At 45.2% G+C, this 15,046-nt stretch overlaps 1 pseudogene; it reads right to left on the bottom strand.

The window, feature by feature from the left end:
• LOC114680836 overlaps nt 1-12,116 on the bottom strand; it is a 37,791-nt pseudogene extending 25,675 nt beyond the window's left edge.
• Between the last annotated feature and the right edge of the window lie 2,930 nt (nt 12,117-15,046).

Raw genomic sequence — 15,046 nt, 5'->3', positions numbered from 1 at the left:
GATAGCTTGATGGTCATACCATGAGTGAAAATGGCATGCTTGGACAGCTTCACCCACTAAGAGGAGAATGGCAGGTGCTACACACACACACACACACACACACACACACACACACACACACACACACCCTTAAACAAGACACCAAAATGTAAAATAAAACAAACAAAAAACCCTCTTCAGAAAAGTAGAGATTATAAAGAGTTATTAGCAGCAAGGTATCACGAGGATAGAAAAAAAATCCAATGGGGTGGAATTGGGGGGGGGTTTTTTTAAAAAAAAAGAAAGTTGGACAATATAGTGGTTTCTTTTTCTTCCCTCTTTAATAAAGAAAGTAGTTCAAGATAGCATTTTTCAGGTAACTGATTTGATTTTTGCAATTTCAAATGGCAAGGATATCAAATGTGGATCCTGTGGGCAAATACTACCCAGGCTTCTCAAGAAACTGTGGGGAGAGAAGGAAGGGACTAAAGGTCCAAGTCTGAAAGCATGCTGCCACTTGGTGGACCTATGAAAGAACTACAGCAACAGAGTGGTTGCTGGGAATTGAACTTAGGACCTACTTGGTCTGAGTGGCTGCAGATCAGGCGGGACACAAAACAACTTCAGCTACAAAATGCTATGGAATAATGCTTTTGTACACTGGGTTAATAAAATGCTGATTGGCTAGTAGTTAGGCAGGAAGTATAGGTGTATAAGCAGGTAAGGAGAATTCTGGGAGTAGGAAGGATGAGTCAGGAGATGCCAGCCTGCTGTCCAAGGCAGCAGCATGTAATGGCACACAGGTAAAAAGCCACAGAACACGTGCAACATTAACAAAAAATGGGCTGAGTTTTAAGTGTAAGAGCTAGTCAGTGGTAGCCTGAGCTAATGGTCCAACAGTTTTTTAATTAATATAAGCCTGTGTGTGTTTACTTGGGTCTGAGAGGCTGCAGATCAGGCGGGACACAAAAAAACTTCAGCTACACTGCAGTCATCTGGATAGGGTGGCACATATCTTTAATCCCAGCACTCAAGAAGGACAAGGTAGGGCTACCCGAGATACACAGTAAGATTATCTCTAATAAATAAAGCATTTTTTAAAAGAATTGTAGTACAACTAAAAAAGCCTGAATTCCATAAGGGATTAATACTAAACTGGAGAGGGAAACACTAGACCCCAGTGCAAGTCAGAAGACAAAAACTTCCTAGGCGCTGGCAAGATGGCTCAATAGTTATGAGCACTGGATGTTCTTGCAGAGGATTTCATTTGGTCCCAGGACCCACAAGGTGATTGACAGCTCACAACTCCATTCTAGTGGTTCTGCTAACCTTTTTCTGACCTGCACAGGGACCAGGCAGAGACATAAAGTCAAAACACCCATACTCATAAATGTAAAACAAGTCAAACCAAAACAAAAAAAAAAATCCTTCTAGCCTGAGCATGCATTTTTGAATCTGAGAGCCAGGTCAACCCTAAATAATCCTATCAAGCTACTCTTGAATCTGACAAGTTCTCTGAACCAAAGGCAACCCATCATCAGAGGCCAAATGACAGAAGTGTCTTAACTCTGATGAAAGGAAAACATGCTATCACATGGCAACCAAAGTAGGGAAGCAGGGAATCACTGGGGATTGAGTGGCCTCTGTGTGACCAAGACCAATGGATCACCAAGAGTTTTGCAAATCCTCATCTCTGTCCTTAAGTACCTAGAGACTACTATGTAAGGAAGCCTTGGAATCCACAACCAACGTATTTGGGCCTCTTAACAGCAGGTTGCTCAGCCTATAGACTACCAAACTGAGAGCAATAGCAACCCATGCACAAAGGAAGAAATGGCTGGGAATTATAATCTTATGTTTCCTTAAAGGCAGGTCTGGGGGCTGGAGAGATGACTAGGTGGTTAGAGCACTTGCACCTTACAGTTCTCAAGTTCAGTTCCCAGCACCCACATCAGGCTGTTCACAACTCCCTTTAACTCCAAATCCAAGGCATCTGGTGTCCTCTTCTGGCCTCTGTGGGTATCCATAAACATACCATACACAGACACATAAATAAAAATAAAATTAAAAAAAAGATAAAAGGCAGATCAGATCATAAGGTATTAAATATTACCTTTATTCTCCAATTTTAACCACCACTAACCCACTTAAAGCCTTCTCCAGGTTGCTGAGGAAAGAGAGAGAGAGAGAAGAAGGAAAAGCCAGCTGTGGTAGTCCCAGCACAGGAGAGGCTGATACAAGAGGATTATTACTGAAAAGTGGAGAAACAGTTCACACTCATGCTGTTCCACTCGTGTACTCTGCAGGATTCTCAAGGACAGAGCCTGGGAACTACATCCACTAGGATCCAACACATCAACAGCCACTTCCCAACTCAAAGGCAAATAAATGAAGGCTTCCAAAGCTGGTGAGAAAACATACCACTACTCTGGCTCACATATGAATACAACCGTGGCATGCTGTCTACAGCTGGTGGAGTGTTCCTGCCTCCTTAAGACAGGTAAACCTCTTCTATTTTGAAGAGACTGGACTGGGGCCAGGTACAACACACGGGCTTTTTTCAACAAGAGCAACAGAATATAGGTGAAGGAGAAGGGAGAAAAGACTCAGTGGAACACAAAACCAGATACCCTATTTTAGTTTTAACAACTCTGACTTTAAATGTGTGTATGCATTACTTAAAATGTTACATATGCTGTTCGGAGGAGTCTAGTCTATATTGAGTTCTAGGACAGCCAGGCCTACATAAGAGAGACCCTGTCTCCAAAAAACAACAACAAAAAGAAAACAACAAACAAAAATCAACAAAGGAAACAACAACAAAGAAACCTCTTCCCAGGTCCCACAGCATTATTATGAGTGAAATAACAGAATTATAACTTCCTAGGCCCATATAAGGTATGGCCTACCCTTCTTGGAGGCTCACCTGGAGTTTTCGAGCCATGGCTACCACTTCATGGTCAGGGGGGTTGTACTTGTAGCAGTGGAGAACATCAATCGGACATCAGAACCAAAATCCTGGGCATCTCTGTATTCACGGGACTCTAGTTTAGACTAGAAATACAAGACAGGGTCCTAGTTAGTCAGGGTGTGTGTGTGTGTGTGTGTGTGTGTGTGTGAGAGAGAGAGAGAGAGAGAGAGAGAGAGAGAGAGAGAGAGAGGAGAGAGAGAGAGAGAGAGAAAGAGAGAGAGATGTTTGTGAAACAAGATGGTCTCTTAGTGGCTCTCAGTTTGATCCAGGCTAGGGTATGGGGTAGGGGACACAGAAAACAATAAATAGGTCATCAATCCAGTTCTCAGCACGAGACAAGGAGACTGCCAAGCCTTGGGCTGGGAAATGACCTGTTAGCACCAAGCTTACCTACTAAGGTCACTAAGGTCTAAAGGGAAACTGAAAACACAGAACCCCAGAAGAGATTGTGCCAGAGCTAATGAGAAGATTAAAAAAAAGAAGCAGCAGCAGCCTGGATCGAGTTCTGATTTTGCATGTACTTGTATTAAGGGTACATAGAAGTTGGTTCATTGTCTCCTGCTTGAGCAATGTTATTCTACTTCCAGGAGAAAAATCACAACTGTTAAAAAAGAAAAGAAAAAGTAGACAAGTGCTGTGTCTCCTATAGAAGACAGTAAAGCCTTCCCCATCCCACTGCACCCAGAGCACCCAAAGTCTCCTCAGTCTATGTGCCAGGTGCAAGGTGCAAAAGGGCACTGAGAGTCTCAGAGTCTCATCTTACATCTCCTTACACGAAGAAATAGAGGCAGAACCAATACCTAAATCAAACAGCCAAGTAACCAAGGTTAGTGTATGTTTCAACAATGCCCTGCAGTTTGGCACCCAGAGTTAATGGGTTGGTCTAGGAGAAATCTTGTCTCTGCCCACAATCCCAGGGGCCTGTGGCTAACCTTGATTGTGCTCATGTCCATAGGATGTTTAATGATGTCACAGTAGTCGTGCAGACCCAGTGCTTCCACATCCACAGGCTTGTAGAAGGGCCAGGCATAGGCAGCGTGTTTCTTGGCGAACATCTCCTTGAGGATGCCACTGCAGCACTTTAGCTGCTCAGAGATCTTGCTGCTCTTCTCTGGTGCTGGGTGCTGCTGTGAGTCCGGCACATCCTTCTTTGGGGGCTTCACAGGTCTGCTGCTCTCCCGTCGAGGACCAGCTTGGCGGTCTTAGGCTCTGGGGCCAGTGAGGGCGGCTCATGAATGGGGTCGATGGTGGTGGGGGTGGTGGTATCTGCTTTCCTCTTCACCCCTTTCTTTGTCTGCCATGAGCACAGGCACAAAAAGGCTCAGTCAGAGGCTCAGGCTGGTAACAGCTGCTCTTTAGGAGCATCTCAGAAACCCAGCCCTGACTAGGATCTCAAAACAGGCCCAAAACAGAGACCCTGTCATACCACCGTTTACCACAGCTGGGATAGAACCAGCCAGCAACAGAAAAGCACAAAACTGAATATTTGCTCCCTTAGAGGCCAGAGAAGCTACTGAAGAGGTTTCCTGTTTAATACCAGGGCCTTGACCACAGAAGATACCCCTCTCCTCCAAGCCCGTCCCTGGTGGCAGCAGTCCACCAATACCCAGGATGCTTACCTTCACAGGCTGTGGGGTGGCTGCAATGATGGAAGGGTGACTCTGAACAGGCTGTGGAGCTGGAACAGGTGGGGGGGTGCTGGGGGGGTACTGGTTGAGGCGTCTGAAGTGGCTGGGGAGGCACCACTGTCACGATAGGAGGCTGGACAATGAGGTCTGGGGTGACAGCAGGAAAGGGTGAGTTGTGGCCTGCACAGATGGAGGAGGGTTCGCTGAGGTGTCTGGGTCTGCGGAGGAGTTGATGCTTGAGTTGTGTTTGGTACCGTGGATACACCAGGTTTTGCTGTCCCTACCAATCATGAAAAGGATAGGTTAAAATGGTATGCTGGCATACATTGGCTGACCCTTACAAAACACCCATACAGATTTGTGTGGTACATCTGCTTTAGTGAGAAGACCATCCTGAACATTTCCAGACACCACTGTATGCCAAACATATCCTTGTGTCCCCAGGGTTGGGAAGGCAGCAGCACATCAGAAACCTCATTTCCTGAGGTGTCCTGGAGGCAACTCCTCACTCAGACACAGACTTTCATAAGAAGGGAAACCCAGGCTGAAAAAGTAGAAAACTTATATGCTGTGTGTTAGCACCAGGGCTGCACATGGAAATCAGAAAAATTTTCCTTGAGAATCCAGAGCTTTCTTCATTCCCAGAAGTGTTCCCTTCAGAGTGCTTTTGGCAGAATCCAGCAGCAGCCATCCTTGCAAGGCTTCTGAAAACTAGCATGAGCTCAACTCTCAGAGCCACTGGGGACTAGTACACAGTTGCTGCCTCTTGTGACTACCCAGGTTGTTCCTGCAGTTGTACCACACATAAGTCCCAAACACAAAATACACAGGCACACCAAATCAGTATTACAAAGGGTTGACAACCTCAGCTCAAATTATGAGCTGACCAGGACCAGGAACCATACTGCCATATCCTTTGCACATACACTGGATGCCATGCAAAGAGAACAGACTCAACACCCCTATAAAAAGCAAGTCTTCAAAGCCTGTAATCACAGCAGTGAGGAGGGCAAGGTACAAGGATTGAGGTTTGGGGCAGCTGGGGATATATAAATACAGACCCTGTCTTAGAAGAAAAGGGGAAATGGAGAAAGGGACAGGAAAGAAAAAAAAAGTACTCTGCAGCCATAGGCTGTCTTAGAGCAGTGTCCAGTACCACATGAAGAGCAATGGAGAAGTTATATTGAGTTTTCCAATTTTCTTTATCTAGTCACCAAGCCTGGACATCATCCAGGACTTGTAGAGAAGACATTTCCATGCTTGCCCTATAAATAATCCTAACTGTTGGTCTTGGAAAGTGAGGAGTAGACTGTGACTGTATGGATAAGGGATGTGACTTAATATGCCAAAGGAGTGACCTGGTTTTGAGTAGTAGTGTACATCTGTAACACCAATACTCAAGAGGCATGAAGACTTGAACCTGAGTTAACACAGAGACCTAAAAGGATGGGGAGGGAAAGAGGGAAAAGAGGTGGGGAGCATCCATGTGAGTGACTAGTTTTCTTTGGTTATTCCAAGAGCTAAATGGATTTAGTGGTCCCCTGTGTCTTTGCAAGGTGGGCCAGGCTAAAAGCATCTCACATCCAGGAGCTACCTGAAAACTGTCACCTATTGCATCTCAGAGCCATAAATGACATAAACATAGAGGCAGAATGTGCAGATAGAAACAGGGAACAAGTTATTGGCTTCAGATGACCGAGCATCAGAGGTGAACATGACTAGCACAGTTCATTAAAGCAATTCAGTTTTAGGATTGCGACACTAGTTACGATAGCTTCTGGTCAGATTAATTTCCTTATTCTAAAATGGAAAAGCAGGGCTAGAAATGAAATTCAATAGTTAAGTGCTTGTCTAACAATGTGGTGGTGCTGATTTGAGTCTTAGAGACACAAAATAAATAATAATAAAATTAAGATAGAAAAGCAAAAGAAAAAAAGAAAATCTACAGCACTAACAAGTCTTTTTGGCCGGGGCGGGTGGTGGCGCACGCCTTTAATCCCAGCACTCGGAGGCAGAGGCAGGAGGATCTCTGTGAGTTCGAGGCCAGCCTGGTCTACCAAGGGAGTTCCAGGAAAGGCGCAAAGCTACACAGAGAAACCCTGTCTTTTTACCTAAATCCATGAACCACCCACTGCCCAATTACTTCTGCCAAGGTGGGATTTCAGATCTGTAGAAGCCCTGGGAGCCTGGAGCATAGGCAATACTAAACCTAATCCCATGCTGTACAAACGACAGCACTGTAATATTTGCTGTCACCACTTAATGTTCCTATAATCGCTGGTACTCTTCTAAACTTGGGAAACAAAGACAAGGGAGAAACACAGCTGATTTATTTGCTATTTCAAATACTCTACCTGTTTCTTTCCTCCCTCGTCCTCTTCCTTTTGTCTGGACTATCATGATCTCAGTTTCTTCTGTGGGCAGTTCATTGATTTTTTGCAAGAAGAGCTTCTCCAGAGCTTCTGCCATTAAGACGATGTCATCTCCAGGCTGGATGAGGAAACAAACAGGTGGGGTAGAGCTGGAAGGCCCACCCTTCCCATCTTTGTGGACAGGACACCAAGGCCACCCCCATGCCCCAATACTTGGAGCATTGTATCCAGGCTCCTTCCGTGATCTGGACTCCAAGGGGCCACAATGGTTATGCTACTAGGTATCCCCAACAAAAACCTGTCCACCTGTACCTCCCTTTCAGTTTTAAGCTCCAAGAAACCATCCTTGTGCCTTATGTACCTACCAACTTGGTCAATCTCTAACTGGAGGCCCTCCTTTACTTTGGAGTTTCTTCAAATACAACTCAAATGAACTCACCAGAAATACTCAAATTATGCAGCATTTCTTGTGATGAATATTTTAGAGCTCCAACAGTGCCCCCAATATACCCCAGAGGTAGTTCAGTGGGGTCTGATGAAGCCCTTATCACAATGCCTTATTGATCCCCACTCTATCACCATGTCCAGAACATGCTGTCCCCATTCAGCTCTAAACTGAGGGCCTAGTCTGTACATTTTGCTTTCACCTAAGTGGTGAGAACTACGGCTTTACAAAACACAGTAAACTTCAAGAAACTCACCTACCCATCTCTTCTGGGCAATTTTACCCACTTACGAGCAGAGGTCAAAAGCTGAGTTCTGTATAGTGTCTCCCTCCAGAGTCGTTCTATTTGAAAGGGTTGGTTTTAATCACATCTGTGGTCTGAACTGTAAACAAATGATCTGCTTCATGGCACAGCCGAGCCGAAAGGTTGGCTACGGGGTTAGGAAGTGACCCTTGGGTCTGTATGTATGGCCATGTCCACAGTTCCAGGAGACTGTGACCCACAGAACAGTGGAGTCTGCAACCAGCCCCACTGTACCCTCTCACATCAAGGTTTGTGCCTGAGCACACCTCTGCAAGACTCTAGTTGCACAGGTTCTTTCACCTAACAATCCCGATGGACCATCTGGTGTCATCTGGTGTCATCTGTCCTCATATGTTCTCTACCAGACATGCTCAAGAACTAAAATACAATTCCCAGAGTACTAGAGGCAGGTGCTACAGGCTAACAAGGACAGTACCCTCCTCCCCACGAAAGAAACACCCAGCCCAGGCACAATTACAGGTCCCATCACCCTACCTCTGGAAGTTTCTTACTATCATACTTACAGCCCAGCTGCTCCCAGCAACCCTGCCCCTAGGCTCCTGACAAGAACCCCATTTTTACTTCCTCTCCTTCCCAAGTAGGACTGGACCCCTGCCCCCCACATCTCACCTTGTTGTAGATATAACAATTGTAAACATAGTGTTGAAGTCCTGGATACATTCCTGAGCATTCCAGTAATAGTTGTTTTCCAAGCGCTTCTTTATTGTTCCCATATCCATGGGTGTTTTAATGATCTTATAGTAATCCTGAGGAGCAGAGAGATCAAAGAAGGCCAGAGTCACCTGAGAAGTCATGCTGGACTAGCTGTCTGTGCTTGAGCCCCTCTCTCCAGTCAATCAAATACTTTCTCAATGGTGTCAGGAAGGAACTGAAGGCAAAGGTGGGCAAAAGGACAGATTCCTAAACACTAGATGGCAAATGTACAAGCTAACACACTGTCTTCATAGGAAAAACAAATGCAAATACTTTCTTTAAAAAAAAAATAAAAAAAAAAAAAACAAGGGTAATTTTGTATACACAATATATTTGATCATATTTGCCCTCACTCCCCCCCCCTCACCCAGGCCTCCTCCTTGTCCTTTTTAAATATTCCTCTAAGTCAAATCAGTGCTGCCTGTGTGCACGTGGGTAGGACAGTCAGAAACATCAACTTCCAATGGACATATCCCCAAAGAAAACTGACTCTCCTTCCCCAGAAACCATCAACTGTCATTAGCTCCTCAGGTAGAGGAGAGGCTTTATAAACTCCCCTTTTTCTTTTAGGAGAGTGTTAAAATAGCCTTTCATTCTAAGTAAATATCAGGGAAATGACCATCTTTTTAAAAAGTAGTTCTTGGGATTGAGGGACAAAGGACAGCATGAAGGTACAGCATCAAAGTGGGCAATAAGGTTTTGAGTTGTGCTGACACCCATAAAGAAAGAAAAAGCCACTATTACCCATGTAAGAGGAGGGACACAGGGGTGCCTTGCTCTGGTAAGGGCTGCATGTGCACACCCTAACCAAAAGGCAACTCAAAATCTGACCTGTATCATGCTGTCGCCTCCCTTCCAAAGAAAAACTAATGACAAAAATATTAACCCCTGTGGAAATCTAGACAGATTTTCTTCTGTGACCTTCATTGCAGACTGCAGCAAGTCACTCAAGGGCAAAAGGACAACAGTAAAGGGCAAACAGAAAGAGCAGTGGGATGAAAGAAAATTTGGAGAAAAGGACTGAGAGCTAAGGCAGTGGCTTTAAGATAAGACAAGAGGTCAAAATGCATGTGAAGGCTTGAGGCCCCAGAAAATAACACCTTAAGGTGGCTCTTTAATAGCTCCAGAAAAGTATGAGCTCTTAGGACACCAGCTGTTCAGCTCCCAGGTCTACTTAGAGTTAGGGTTTTGAGATCACTCTTGTCTAGCAGCCTTCTCTGAAGACATCAAATCAGCGGAATTCTAGAACTTAGGAGGTAAGGGTAGGAGGATATGGAGTTCAAAGGCCAGGCTAGATAGAACAGGTAACAAATTCAAGGCCACTCTGGACACACATGTCCCTTTATTTTTGTAAAAAGGCTACTAAAGGTGACATCCAAATTAGCAAAGTGGTAGGATTCACACCATCTAAGAAAGGGAAATTCTGGCGCACCTTCAGGCGTTTCAGCCTCTACACTTGACAGATTTTTAACAGTCAAGCCTCACCTACTAGATATACTTACTGGTCAGAATATCCCTGTAACCTCTAACCTCACCCAAAGGCCCCTAGCAATCCCCTGCCTTGGTCTTTGCCTCTGCCCCTATTGTTTCCCTTATAATAAAATTGACCTTCTATTCTAGCCTGGACATACTTTTTCCTCAAAGCCAAGTTTCTTCAAATAGCGGTTCATATCCTAACTATTTCATTCAGACAATCACATCTGTATCACATTTTCTAAGGCTTAATGATCTTCTATTGGCCAGCAGGATGGTAGTGTTCTCTGATATAAAAATCTGAGGACTGCTGTTTGCTGGTGACACTTTGGCCTCTTTTCTCCTCTTCTCATGAAAGTTTAGAAATCTGCATTCCACCACAGCAGTTCCTTTTATGTCGATGTGATGGTTTGAATGAGAATAGTTCCCATAGGCTCATATAATGGAATGCTTGGTCCCTAACTGGCAGAAGGTGTGTAACTGGGGTGTGAACTTTGAGGTTTCAACAGCATACACTAGACCTGGAGTGTCTGTCTCTGTTGTCCCGTGTGCCACCCCCAACCACCACCCCGGCAGACTGGGATATTGTTAAGTTTTTAGCTCCTGTTCCAACACCATGCCTACCTGCCACCCACACTCCCAACCATGATGGCCATCTGAAACTGTAAGCATCCCCAATAAAAACACTTTCTTATGAGCTACCTTGGGCATGGTGTCTCTTCACAGCAAAACAATAGTAACTTTTTTACCTGTGGATCCTGCATATCCCTGCTACAGTTCCCCAAAGAGCCTCCTGAGTGACCTGCAGGCCATCACTGCCAGCTGCTTGTATTGCTTCTTAATCAATGGTGGGCACTATTCCCTCCCCCACACATCTCCTTTCTAGCAAGTTTATGTCTTGTCTTGTATATAGCAAGTATATGTCTTGTCTCTTCTTCTGATGCCAGAAGACATATTTGGTGGACACACATGAAACATTATCACAGCCATGGTTTTCAAGACAGGTCAGAGATGGGTATCACATTTTGTTATTTTGGTCCCCCCCCACCCCAGAGCTGAGGACTGAACCCAGGGCCTTGCGCTTGCTAGCAAGTGCTCTACCACTGAGCTAAATCCCCAACCCTGGGTATCCCATTTTGGAGAATTTGAACACCTGGCAGATAGATACTAAGGCTACCAACTCCCCATGAGGAGTTCTAACTCTCATAGACCCAACTTGGATAATGGCTACCACCACGTAACACATCTGACAGGAGGGTGTGGAACTTACACATTCCAGAGAGCAACTCAGAAACCAAGCACTGGCTTTTGAAGGAGAAATATGAAAACAGTTGTTCCAACCACTCCCTGAGGTTCAGTGAGATAGTTCAGATTATAGAGCTGTCTGCTAGGGATGTGCACAAATGGGAGATTCTCCAAAAGAGAAAAAAACAAGATTAAGTAAGTGTGTGGTGAGAGATAGGGAGTGTAGTATCTCCAGGGGACATGTAGCACAGTCCCCTTCCAATCTTGCCCCGTAGGAGATGCTCTATTCTCTTCACCACCTTCGAAATGCTTTTTGGTGGTGATGGAAGTAACTGCTGCTCAGTAAATCAGTCCCCTTTCTACACAGGCTGACCAACCACAGCTGAGAGAGGAAAGGGGCTTGGACTATTAGTTGAGGCTCTGACTTCAGCTCACCTCGTTTTAACCTCTCTATATACAACTTTCCATGGGGTCCCAAATAACTAAGAAATCACTGTATGTCTAAGCCAGTTAGCTTCCCCCTTTTCTTTTTCCTATTTGATTTTCAGGATGGCTGCAAGCATATACTGAAAGGCCACTGTGGATACTGGTGTTCAGAGTCCTTACCATGACTCCAAACCCACTTCCACCTCTGCAGAATCTGCCTTCACGGGAGACTGGGGGGGGGGGGGGGTGTAGTACAGGCCCTGCCCAGCTACTCACAGGGAGGTTCAGCTTGACGGCATCCACAGGCTGCTGGAAAGGCCACGCAAACTGGTGTTTCCATAGTGTCTTGAGCACCACTCTGAGCAGATATTGCAGTTGATTGTCTGCCTCTTGGGCTTATTAGGGTTGGAAGTCTCTGGGGTGGAGGATTGGTGCTGGCTGCATTTTGCTGGCTGGGGTTGGGCCTGGGCCTGCGTTGTAGACATTTGGGAGGTTTCTAGTCCATCCCCCATTACTGGCAGATTTCTCAATCTTGTCCAGGGCCGCTCTCCGTAGACATGCTAATGATCCCATCACATTTTCACCAGGCACTCTACACAGAAAGAAAAAAAGTCCCATCAGAGACAAAGACAGCACATGGACCACACTAGAAATGACAAATGACCCTGGCTACAGACTCCAAAGATTGTGCTCCATTGGCACTAACTGATCAGAATGGTTGGGAGAGCTACTCCATGACCCAACTAAAAGGGCTCTAGTGCCTGTCTCTTCTAAGACTGGTCATCTAGGTGGGCTTGGTGATAAGGGCCTGTAATCCTAGTTACGGGAGGCTGAGGAAGGTGCTTTGCCAGGTTTGAGATCTATCTGGACAACTCAGTCAGATTCTTCCTCAAAACAAAAAATAAAAAGGAGACTGGGTGGATATAGCTAGCATACACAATCCCAGCACCACAAAAATACTTGCCATCTAGCACAGAAGATAGGTATAACCTATCAACAACTAGGAGCAATGTTGTGATATTATATCTGTATAAATAAAATGTTGATTGGCCAGTAGCAGGCAGGAGCATAGGTGGACAAACAAAAGAGAATTGTGGGAAGTGGAGGCTAAGGCAAGGAGACGCTGCCAGCCGCCACCATGAACAAGCAACATGTAAAGATACAGGTAAGCCACAAGCCATGTGGCAACTTATAGATTAATAAAAATAGGTCAATTAAGATAAAGAACTAGACAGCAAGAAGTCTGCCACGGCCCATACAGTTTGTAAGCAATATAAGTCTCTTTGTGGTTTACTCGGTTGGTCTAAGTGGCCGGCAGGACTGGTGTGTGAGAGATTTGTCCTGACCATGGCCAGGCATGACCAGGAAAACTCCAGCTACAAGCAGAGCACTCAGGAAGAGCTGATCAGGAACAGGTGAAACAGGTGAAGAAGGTATAATAACGCTATGTTTCATAAACCTGCAAGACCCTGTCCTCACTTGAAGACCTTTGGAGGACGCTGGTTGTATGACAGGGACAGGATAAGATATGTAAGCCCTTGTTTATAACTGTGGCTTATGAAGCACAAAGTCAAATCAATACTTCTATTTGGACCAGGGCTGCAAAGGGGAAAGAGCAGCAAGATAAGGCCTATTCACCTGGTTTTGGACAGGTTTTGACAGTTACTAAGAACATTTTCTGGGTAACTCAAATAATGCATGTTACTGAGAAAAGAAATCTCATAAAAGGTTACTGCTTTCTTTAAAAAAGTTCATAGCTGTCTATCTAACTATCCCAATGAAATAAACTAAGGCTTATAAATAAATGAACCACAGCTCAAAGACTAGCAAGTTCCTCCTCTGACCCCCAGTTCACAAAAAATATTTTTAGGAAGTGGGAAGGAGGAGGGTGCTTCGTGGATATAAAACCTTGTCCTGGTATCTCTGGCACAGCATCAGAGATGGTGAAAGGGTACCAACAGCTGAAACTAAATGTGTAGCTGCCTCATAGAAGTCTGATAAGTCTGATGGGGCTGATGATAAAGACCAGCCAAGCAGCTTATGAAAAGCACCCCAAAAGTGAGTGATGGGTTCAGGACCAAAATGTGGTAATTCCCTAGAACAACTTCATTGGAGGCCAAGCATCATGGACTACAGTGGTTTCTTTCCTTTAAAATATCTTAGAAGAGGGAGAAAGGGAGGGAAGGAAAGAGGGGAGGAGGGAGGGAGGGAGGGAGGGACAGAGAGACTCCAATGAAGCTAAAGAACAGACCTCCAGTTTGCCACAATCAGGTTTCTCCTAGAAAGCTTAGGATATGCCTATAATCCCAAAATTGGAGAGGCTGAGGCAAGATCATGAGTTCTAAGCCAACCTGAAACACACAACTGTCTCAAATAAATAAGCAAGCAAACAAAAACATACATGAACAAGCACACACACCCTCCCTCTCCTGATGCTGTGTATTGAGCAAGTGCGTAAGGGCAGCGGGGCCGGAGAGCAGAGGGACAGGTTAACATCCAGGACTCTCATCCTCACCCACACCACTGTGGTTCCTGGACAACTATTGAACATGAAAAGCTCTGGGAATTTCAAGAACCCACTCCTACTGCAGGGAGCCCTGCCCCCAAATAAAAACAAAACAAACATGATGAAAGGATGAACCTCTTATCTACCCGTGGGGGCAAGGAAATGACTCCCTATAGCACAGATGTGACCTATTCAGTCTCCCTTGGTAAATTCCTCCTTTAATGTCATCCTCACTGGGTCTTAATCATCATGCTCCCACAACTTGACTACCACCATCCCTGTCACCTTCACATCTTTTACTTGGTATCTCTGCTAAAAGCACACACAGTGAGACATGTCCCAACCTCCTAGCCAGCATCTGGTGCTTCCTTGATCTTCACCTGCTACTTCCCATGAGTGCACTGTCCGAAAGTCACTTTCCATTACACAGAAGATTGTTACTGTAGGGCTTCTGGCTCGGTCTCGCGGCTCTAGGAAAGCAGCACTCATGTGGGCAGTGTGGTAACTATCAGACTGAATCACTTACTCAGCCAGTGAGTCTCACTGGAGCTCCATGGCAGCCTGGGGTATTTAGCAATTGACATGACATTCCCTTTGAGTTGACAAAGTAACACTTCAGGCAATACCATGAAGAAGGAAAAAAAGTCTGGGCTGCTACTCCTGCCGTGGACTGGGAGAGAAGATACTGTACTGATGGCAAGGCATACCACATGTGTGCCTACGGTGAGGTCTGCAGAGACAGGTCTTATCAGCACAGTGACAACAGAGGAACTGACCTAGACAAGAGACACAGCAGCATCTGTGAGGATCAAACAGGAGGGTAGCTGAGTATCTGATAGTTAAATCAACTGTTTTCAAGCCAATTTTTCCATCTAGGGGGTCAAAAAAAAAAAGTTGCTGTCGAGGAATAGTGAGAGAATTTCACTTATTATTTTCAATCCTAAATGCTTGCCCTGATTCTCAATCTGTTCCAGAAGAAATTC

Source organism: Peromyscus leucopus, unplaced genomic scaffold, assembly GCF_004664715.2.
Source record: "Peromyscus leucopus breed LL Stock unplaced genomic scaffold, UCI_PerLeu_2.1 scaffold_876, whole genome shotgun sequence".
Taxonomy (NCBI): Eukaryota; Metazoa; Chordata; class Mammalia; order Rodentia; family Cricetidae; genus Peromyscus; species Peromyscus leucopus.
The sequence above is the reverse complement of the archived record's forward strand: the minus strand, read 5'-3'. Positions and strand labels throughout refer to the sequence as shown.